This window comes from Triticum aestivum, chromosome 1B (assembly GCF_018294505.1).
Source record: "Triticum aestivum cultivar Chinese Spring chromosome 1B, IWGSC CS RefSeq v2.1, whole genome shotgun sequence".
In the NCBI taxonomy this organism is placed as follows: Eukaryota; Viridiplantae; Streptophyta; class Magnoliopsida; order Poales; family Poaceae; genus Triticum; species Triticum aestivum.
Window position 1 is genome coordinate 413,084,610 of NC_057795.1, and position 8,776 is coordinate 413,093,385.

The window sequence follows — 8,776 nt, forward strand, 5'->3', positions numbered from 1 at the left end:
GGCAGGAGAAGTAAGTAGAAGCTTCCGCTACATGCTATCCCTCCTGCACGAGGTGGACGGACATGCAGCAGTGGATTCGATACTGTAGTAGTAGGAGTAACATCATTGTTTGTCTTCTCGAAGAGGCGAAGAGCCAAGTGCAAACCGAACGTGGCAGTTGCGAATGCTCGCGTGGTGCGGTTCCTTGGAGTACTAGCCAGGCTCTTGCATGAGACAAAATTGCTATTGTTTAACAATTAAACTCCATTATCCATTGGTTGATAGTCATTCTGCATAGGTCCACGCACTTAGCATCGTTTCCTCCTGGGGTCACCAATGTTTATTTGCTAATTGATAGCATTCCATGCAATGAACTAGCCATTGCAAGTCATTAAAAGCATGCACACCTCCCATCTCTTATTGGTTGATACGTATGTCAAGAAACAAGAAACAAGGTAGAAGTTAATGCACCGCGCCTAAACAAGAAACAAGGTACTCCCTCCGTCCAGGTGCATAGGGCATCTAAGAGAATTTAGGATTTCCAAATATATTAGTCACCCTTCATTTGTTAGCACTAATAACTCGTCTGCCTACCCAATGCATGAAGCGTGTTTTCAACTGCTCATTTCTCTTCCTTTCATGTACAAAGTAATTAGGCGCCACTACCATTAACTTTTTCTTTGCATGCATGCATGCTGTACCTAAAGAATAGGGTGAAACAACTCGTTGGCCTATGCATGGTTAGTCCAACTATCACAACACTTAATGCTATATTAACTAGAGGGAGAGAAAAACATGGTGAGCATCCAATCAACGCATGCCTAGTTCATTGTGTCACTTCTTAGGTGCCCTATGCACCTGACGGAGGGAGTAGTATAGACAGTGAGTATTTTCCTTTCTAGAGATTTCAACAAGTGACTAGACTTCGGCTCAAAAAAAAACAAGTGACTAGACTATACCGTGTGCAGTGCCCCCTCCCCTCCAGTTTATAGGGCTCAAATGTCAAATCTCATGAACCAAGGGATTTTGCGATTGGAGGAATGTGTCTCGTACTTTACAAAACTACCCTAATTAAACTCATGCATTAATTACGTAGTTCTCTTGTTTTCCTCTCCGCCTTGGTCGCCATGCACAATATTGAGAGAGTGCTTTGATACGTTTTAGTCTCATGACTAAAAGTAGTGGGACTAAAACTTGTTAGCCTCATCCATGCTTGGATCCAAATACTAAAGAGACTAAAATCAAGTTAATGACATTTAAAAGCATCCGGGCCCGCGTGCCATCCACCAAATCACAGCGAGGTGCTACAGTCGAGACTCACCTATCACCCCGGTGTGGCCATCATGACCCGTCATATCACAAAACCCATACCTTTACCAGCAGTGGTAAGGTGGCCTCCAAGTTGGACTGGACGAAGCAACCATCATTTCATTGGAACGCTCGTTCAAGCCCTTTTTTCCTTTCTTGAAGAAAACCTCACTCCAGGCTACTCACTTCTGCCATTTTTCTTCTCTACCAATGAAGGAAAGGTGGGCGAATCAGTTATGCTGCTATATTTTCATTCCAATGATCTTCTTTTTGCGAAGCACCGACCGACTCTCACATCCTATTCTTTTCCTGTTTTCATTGCGATTATGGTTTCCTTCCGATTGCTTTTTGTTTGTCAGTTCATTGATGGATCCTGGAGCACTAGGCAAAGAGCTGCCGGCGGATAACCCACTGGAGACAGCGATCTCCAGGAAGCGAGCACCGACCAACGAGTTGACCATGTTGGTGGGCCAACCCATGGAGACGAAGAACTCCAAGAAACAAGCACCGGCCAAAGAGTTGAGGACGTTGGCAGACGAACTCCTCAAAGAAAGTTGGAAGAACAGCAAGGGCCCCACCGTGCCTACCCCAGGAGCTCTGATTGCCACCTATGTGAGGCTCAAGACCGAGTTTGAGGAGATAGTCGCCGTTGAGAAGCAGTATTCCCCTGGTAAGGTGATGGCCCCCATCGAGGACGAGGAGATGGCCCCCATCGAGGACGATGAGATCCCCCCGTTAGCTGCAGAAGGTAAAAAATAATGGCTTATTACCATAGTTGTGGTTTTTGATTATTTGCAATGCGCTTGCTTTTTGATTATTTGCAATGTGCTTGCTAATATGTTAGTGTTGTGCAGGTGCCAGTGGTTGTCCTTGATGATTCCGATGTCGTGGCCCGTCCTGTTGGCATCGCCCTGGAGATCGAATCCGATACCGCTGTCCATCCTGTGGACATCGCCCTAGAGATCGATTCTGATGTCGCGGTCAGTCCTATGGACATCGCCCCAGAAATCGATTCTCATGCTTGTCAGTGTACTAGAGTAGGGGTACCCTAGTATCCCGAACTTGTGCACGGGCAGTTGCAGCGCCGCGCGGCAAGGCTTGCCGGACGACCGCCAGAGTCCTCCGTGGGTTCCTTTGGAGCCATTCAAGAACAAAGCATTCAAGATGAAGAGACAAGGCCCAGACAAGAGGATCTTGCCAGGAAGAGACAAGGCCCCGGCAAGAGGAGCTTGCCGGGAAGGCCAACCACGGCACTTCAAGAAACTTGCCGCGATGCACCGCACGTCCCGGCAAGGTCCGCTGAGCGACAAGCTTCTGGACTCGACAAGACGACGACCCCGACAAGGTACTCGCCGGGGGCCCGCTGCCACTCGGTACCCACGCTCCAGCGCACCCACCCGGATGTCGCCCTGAGGCTTCCTCAGGGGCACGTGGCGGGAGCCTGTGCAGCCAGGGGTACGCGGTGGCAAGCGGAGATGAAGAGAAGGCCATCGTGGCAAACGGTGGCGCTCCTAACGGTCACTTTTTGCACTGTTTAGGCAACTCAGACGGGCATTCAATGACCTTGTCCCCTGCCGTCAGAGTTAGGTAGGGTGCACTGTGTCCACAGTAGCGGTAGCTGCACCTACCGCATCCTTTTCCATTTTTACCCTTCTAGTCTACGTTGCCACCTGTCGGTGACCCCTTGAAAGTATGAAAGGAGGCCCAAGCGCAACGAAGAAGGGGTTCGGCTCATTCGAAACATTAGGAACACTCTCACGCTCGGTCTGGCAACGTCCATCGCTCTTGAGCAAGAATTCAATACACACAAACAAGCAGCAGTAGGGTTTTACGCATCCGTGCGGCCCGAAGCTGGGTAAAACTGCTCGTGTGTACCGCCTCGATCCGCTCTTTGCGCAGCCTCCGCCCCCCTCCGAACCGAAAGGGGCCCGGTCCCCATAGGTGTTGGTGGATCAGTTTCCCCGACATCTTTGGCGCGCCAGGTAGGGGGCGTCGAGATTGTGCGAACCCGATCCGGCATGCACGCGAGCTAAATCTTCATCGTCTTCATCGACATGCCACCGAAGAAGAAGGATTCGGAGGCAGCTGTTCCGTCTGTGTCGCTTTCACCGCCTCCGGAGCAAACGGGTGGTGGAGTGGACGGCGGCGGAAGAATGGGCGTCGACGGGGGAGCCCTCAGTGCGGCCAAGTCCAAGGACAAGGCGGCACAGACCTCGGCGTCCATGCGCGCACCGCGCCCCTCTCAGGAGGCGCGGGACCAGCAGCGTCATGGCGTTCGCAGCGCCATACGTCCGCTGGGCCAAGATCAAGCTGGTGGTTCTCGTGGCGCTCAAGACTAACATGCATGTCAACATGCTGGCTCGAGCGAAGTACGGTCGCCTGGACGGGGCACTGCTCCTTCTAACGTGGTTAGGAGGCCGAGCACGCCCCACTCCTCGCACCGTTCACCTCCGCCGCCCACCACTCCAGCAGAAGCCTTGGCGCGAGCTCAACTTCTCCTAGACTATCCTCCAACGGCGAACAAGACCGACGAATGGAGGGCCACTATCCAGAGCCTCATCGGCTTCGCCAACGGTGACACTGCGCGGCAACCAAGCACCTCGCTGTCGCGGCAAGACAGCCCGGCGCGAGCCGATGGCAACAAGACCGGGGGAGGTGCGACTTCCATGCACTCTCCACTACGAAGGCCAAAATCACCGACTCGCTGGGTCCTCCCCGACAGTGGCTCCACCGCGTCGTCGGACCCACGAGCTCGTTGCGACCAGCGCCAAGTTCTCCATGAACGACAACAAGAAGATGCTCGAACCCGCATCGAGCGCCAAAGAGAAGCGCGACGTCAATCCGACAAGCGCGTTGGGCCCTCTGTTGACATGCATGCGCCAGGGGAACCAGGCGATCTGCCGTACGCGGTAGGTTGTCCTGCGTTCACCCGTGAGCTGCGGCAAGTCCAGTGGCCCAGCACAAAGAATTTCATACCAGACGTACCAGAGAAGTACGACGGCAAGAAGCATCCGTCGGAGTTTCTCAGCATCTACACCATCGCGGTGCAGGCTGCCGGGGGACGGGACGACAAGATCCTTGCCAACTACTTCCCGCTGGTACTCAAGCCCAACGTCAGGTCCTGGCTCATGCACTTGCCGGACAATTCCATCTCCTCTTGGGCAGATTTATGCCATCAGTTTGTCGGCGCCTTTACAGGCGGCCACAAGCCACATGGCCAAGAGAGCGATCTTCATCTGCTCGCCCAGAAGGAAGGAGAGCCACTGCGCAAGTACATTCAGATATTCAGCCGTGTATAGCACAACATCCCAGACGTCCACCCCGCCGCGATCATCAGCGCGTTTCATCAGAACGTGCGCAACCGAAGGATGAGGGAGGAGATGGCGATGTGTAAGATTAGAGACGTCAGCAAGCTTTACGCCCTGGCCGACAAGTGTGCACGCGCTGAAGAGGGGAGGAGGCTCCCCGGAGAGAGTACAGGAGCAGGAGGATCCGACAGTGAGGATGCCGCCCCGGCAAGGAAAGGCCGGCGGCGGAACAACAGAAGGAAAAAGGGCAAGGAAGTGCTAGCTGTCGAGCAGACCGGCAACGGAGGTGGCGCCAAGGAAGCTAAAGCTGGTGGCTCCGACAAGGAGGCCCAGCCTATGGCGGCCGCCGACAAGCAGGACAGCTCCGGCAAGCAGTATTGCAAGATTCACCGCACCAAGGGTCACGATCTCCAGAACTGCAAGAAAGTCGAATAGCTTGTTGAGCAACAGAAAGCTGAGTACGAGTGGCGCGACAAGGAGAAAGCCCAGGAAGGAACTGGTGGATCCGGCAAGAAACGTCCCGGCCGAGGAGGACGCCGCGGCAAGGCCAAGCAGCGGCAAGGATATAGACCTCCCCGCGGCCGCGACAAGGATGAAGACGACGACGATGACGAAGACGTGGATGATGATGAGGCCGATGAGCAGGAATTTCAGAAAGCTACAGAGGTCCTGTGCGTTGACGGTGGTGCTTCTCTACATACTTCGCACCGCCAACTCAAGCAGTGGATGCGGGAGGTTAATGCAGCGGAACCATCCGTAGAGTCACGCAAGCCTCTGAAATGGTCCAGCGCACCTATCATCTTCGACATTGAGGACCACCCTGATCGCGTAACTGCGGTCGGGTGTTTGCCGATGTTGGTTTCTCCAACTATCCGCAATCTCAAGGTCACGTAGATGCTAGTTGACGGCGGGGCTGGCTTGAACCTGATATCCTCCGCGGTCCTCCAGAAACTTCAGATCCCTGACAGCGAGCTCGAGGAGACCGGCACATTCCAAGGAATCAGCCCGGGAAGAAGCAAGCCGAAGGGAAAGATCACGCTGCCGGTCACATTTGGCAGCGAGCTGAACTTCAGGACTGAGAGGGTCACGTTTGACGTTGCCGACTTTCCATTACCTTACAATGGAATCCTTGGCCGTCCGGCACTCGCCAAGTTCATGGCAGCATCTCACTATGCGTACAACATACTGAAAATGCCAGGCCCAATAAGTGTCATCTCTGTCCCTGGCGACAAGAAGGATGCTCTTATCTGTGCCGACAAGATCTATCGGGAAGCGGCAGCCGCAGCAGAGCGCAAGACACTTGCCGCTGAAGCTCCCGGAGGGAAGAAGAAGACCAAGTCCGGCAAGAGCTCTGATGCCTACTCCGGCAAGCGCACCTCTTCGGAGTGCTGCGCTACCGTCGAGGACGCACCGGCAAGTGTAAGAAGGCAATGGCAGCTTCACCTGAGACTAAGAAGGTGTCCGCCAAGGAGGATGGCACTGGTGGTACCTTCACCATCAGCGCCACTCTTGACCCCAAATAGGAAAGCGCACTCGTTGCTTTCCTGCGGGCGAATGTCGACGTGTTTACATGGCAACCGTCTGATATCCCCGGTGTTCCCAGGAAAGTAATCGAGCACCACCTTGCCGTCTGTCCTCATGCGCGGCCCGTCAAGCAGAGAGTCAGGAAGCAGGCAGTGGAGCGCCAAGAATTCATCGCAGAAGAAATCAAGAAGTTGGAAGTAGCAGGCCTTGTCAGAGGAGTGCTCCATCCCACGTGGTTGGCCAATCCTGTTGTTGTGCGCAAGGCTAACGGAAAATGGAGACTTTGTATTGACTTCACTGATGTTAATAAAGCTTGTCCCAAAGACCCATTTCCCTTGCCGCGTATTGACCAGATTGTTGACTCCACAGCCGGATGAAGACCCATTTCTTGATGCATACTCAGGATACCATCAGATCTTCATGGCAGAAGAGGATGAAGAGAAAACCGCATTTATCACACCATGTGGCACGTACTGCTTCGTACGGATGCCTTTCGGTTTGAAGAATGCTGGATCAACATTCGCAAGGGTAGTCCACCGTGCTTTTGAGCCGCAAATGCACAGAAATGTGGAAGCCTACATGGATGATATAGTGGTCAACAGCAAAAACAAGGCTACTCTAATCCAAGATTTAGAAGAAACTTTTGCAAATCTGCGCAAGATCAACCTTAAGCTCAACCCCAAGAAGTGCGTGTTTGGAGTCCCTTCCGGCAAGCTTCTCGGGTTCTTTGTGTCTCAGCGGGGAATTGAAGCCAACCCCGACAAGATCAAGGCCATCGAGCAGATTGAAGCACCGAAGTGCGTCAAGGATGTGCGAAGGCTTGCCGGTTGCGTGGCTGCTCTCAGCAGGTTTATCTCTAAGTCTGCTGAGCGTGCCCTGCCATTTTTCAAAATATTGAAAAAGGCAGGTCCAATGAAATGGACTCCGGAAGCGGAGGATGCGATGCAGGACTTGAAGAGGTACCTGTCCTCCACTCCAATACTTGTCGCACCTAAGCCACAAGAGAAGTTGCTGCTATATCTGGCAGCAACCAATCAAGTGGTTAGTGCTGCGTTAGTAGCGAAGAGGGAGGCGGACGATGAGCTAGCAACCGCGGCAAGTGAATCCAGCGACAAGCAGGGGGCTTCTCCGACAAGCTCTGGCCCCGACAAAGTTGAGTCTGCGCAGGCATGCAAGGAGGTGCAGAGGAAAATGGTGCAGCGCCCAGTTTACTTTGTCAGTTCCCTTCTACAGGGGGCTAGATCAAGGTATTTTGGCGTACAGAAATTGCTTTTCGGCCTTCTCATGGCCTCAAGAAAGCTGCGCCATTACTTCCAGGCACATGACATAACAGGTGTCACTCGCTTTCCGTTGAAGAGGATACTGCAAAATCCAGAAGCAACCAGCAGGATTGTCAAGTGGGCATTGGAACTGTCAAGCTTTGGCCTCAAGTTTGAGAGCACTGCAATGATCCAAAGCAGGGCATTGGCAAAGTTCATAGCAGAGTGGACGCCAACCCCAGACGAAGAAATTCCAGAGACGAACATCCCCGTCAAGGAGACAAGCAAAGAGTGGCTGATGTACTTTGATGGTGCCTTCTCGCTGCAAGGCGCCGGCGCAGGCGTGCTGCTTATCGCACCCACCGGAGAGCACCTCAAGTACGTAGTTCAGATGCATTTTCCCAAGGAGCAAGCAACGAAAAATACCGCAGAGTATGAAGGTTTGCTTGCCGGACTCAGAATCGCGGCAGACCTTGGGATCAACAAGCTCATTGTCAGGGGTGACTCGCAGTTGGTAGTCCGCCAACTAAACAAAAGCTATCAGAGTCCGTTGATGGAAGCATATGTTGATGAAGTAAGGAAGCTAGAAGCACACTTTGACGTCCTACAAATGGAACACGTTCCACGAGCTCAGAATGATATTGCTGACGGCCTGTCAAAGTGCGCAGCACTAAAGTTACCTGTGGAACCAGGGATTTTTGTGCTCAAGCTGACTCAACCATCCGTAACACCGTCGACTGGACAGAGAAAGAAGAGGAAGTTGGTTTCTGATGACTACTTTCTGGCAGAGCTCCCCGAAGCCGCCGCCAAGAAAGTCCCCAAGATCAACACCAGAGATGCTGAGGGGCAGTCTGCTCCGGCAAGCCTTATGGTTTGTTCCGTTGAAGCAGACGCTCCCGACAAGTTTTGCTCCGGCATGCTTGCCGGGGAACATCAAGCTCCGGCAGGGCCGCAAGTCCTTGCCGTAGAAGCGGATGTTCCCATAGCAACAGATATGCCTTTAGCCCTTGTTGTCAAGCCGCAAGCTCCAGCATGGGCGCAGTAGATTGTCCATTTCCTTCAGACAAGAGAGCTTCCCGAAGAGCAAGAAGAAGCGGAAAGAGTAGCCCGGCAGTCAAGTATGTACAAGTTTGTCGACAACACACTATACAGAATAAGACTCAACGGTGTGAAATTGAAGTGCATTCGCCGGGAAGATGGACAACAGCTGTTGGCAGAGATATATGGAGGCATATGTGGTCACCACATTGGCGCAAGAGCACTTGCCGACAAAGCATTCCGACAAGGTTTCTTCTGGCCGACAGCCCTCCAGGATGCAACTGCACAAGTAACCAAGTGTGAAGCGTGCCAGTTCCATTCCAAACAGATACACCAGCCAGCTCAAGCTCTCCAGACGAT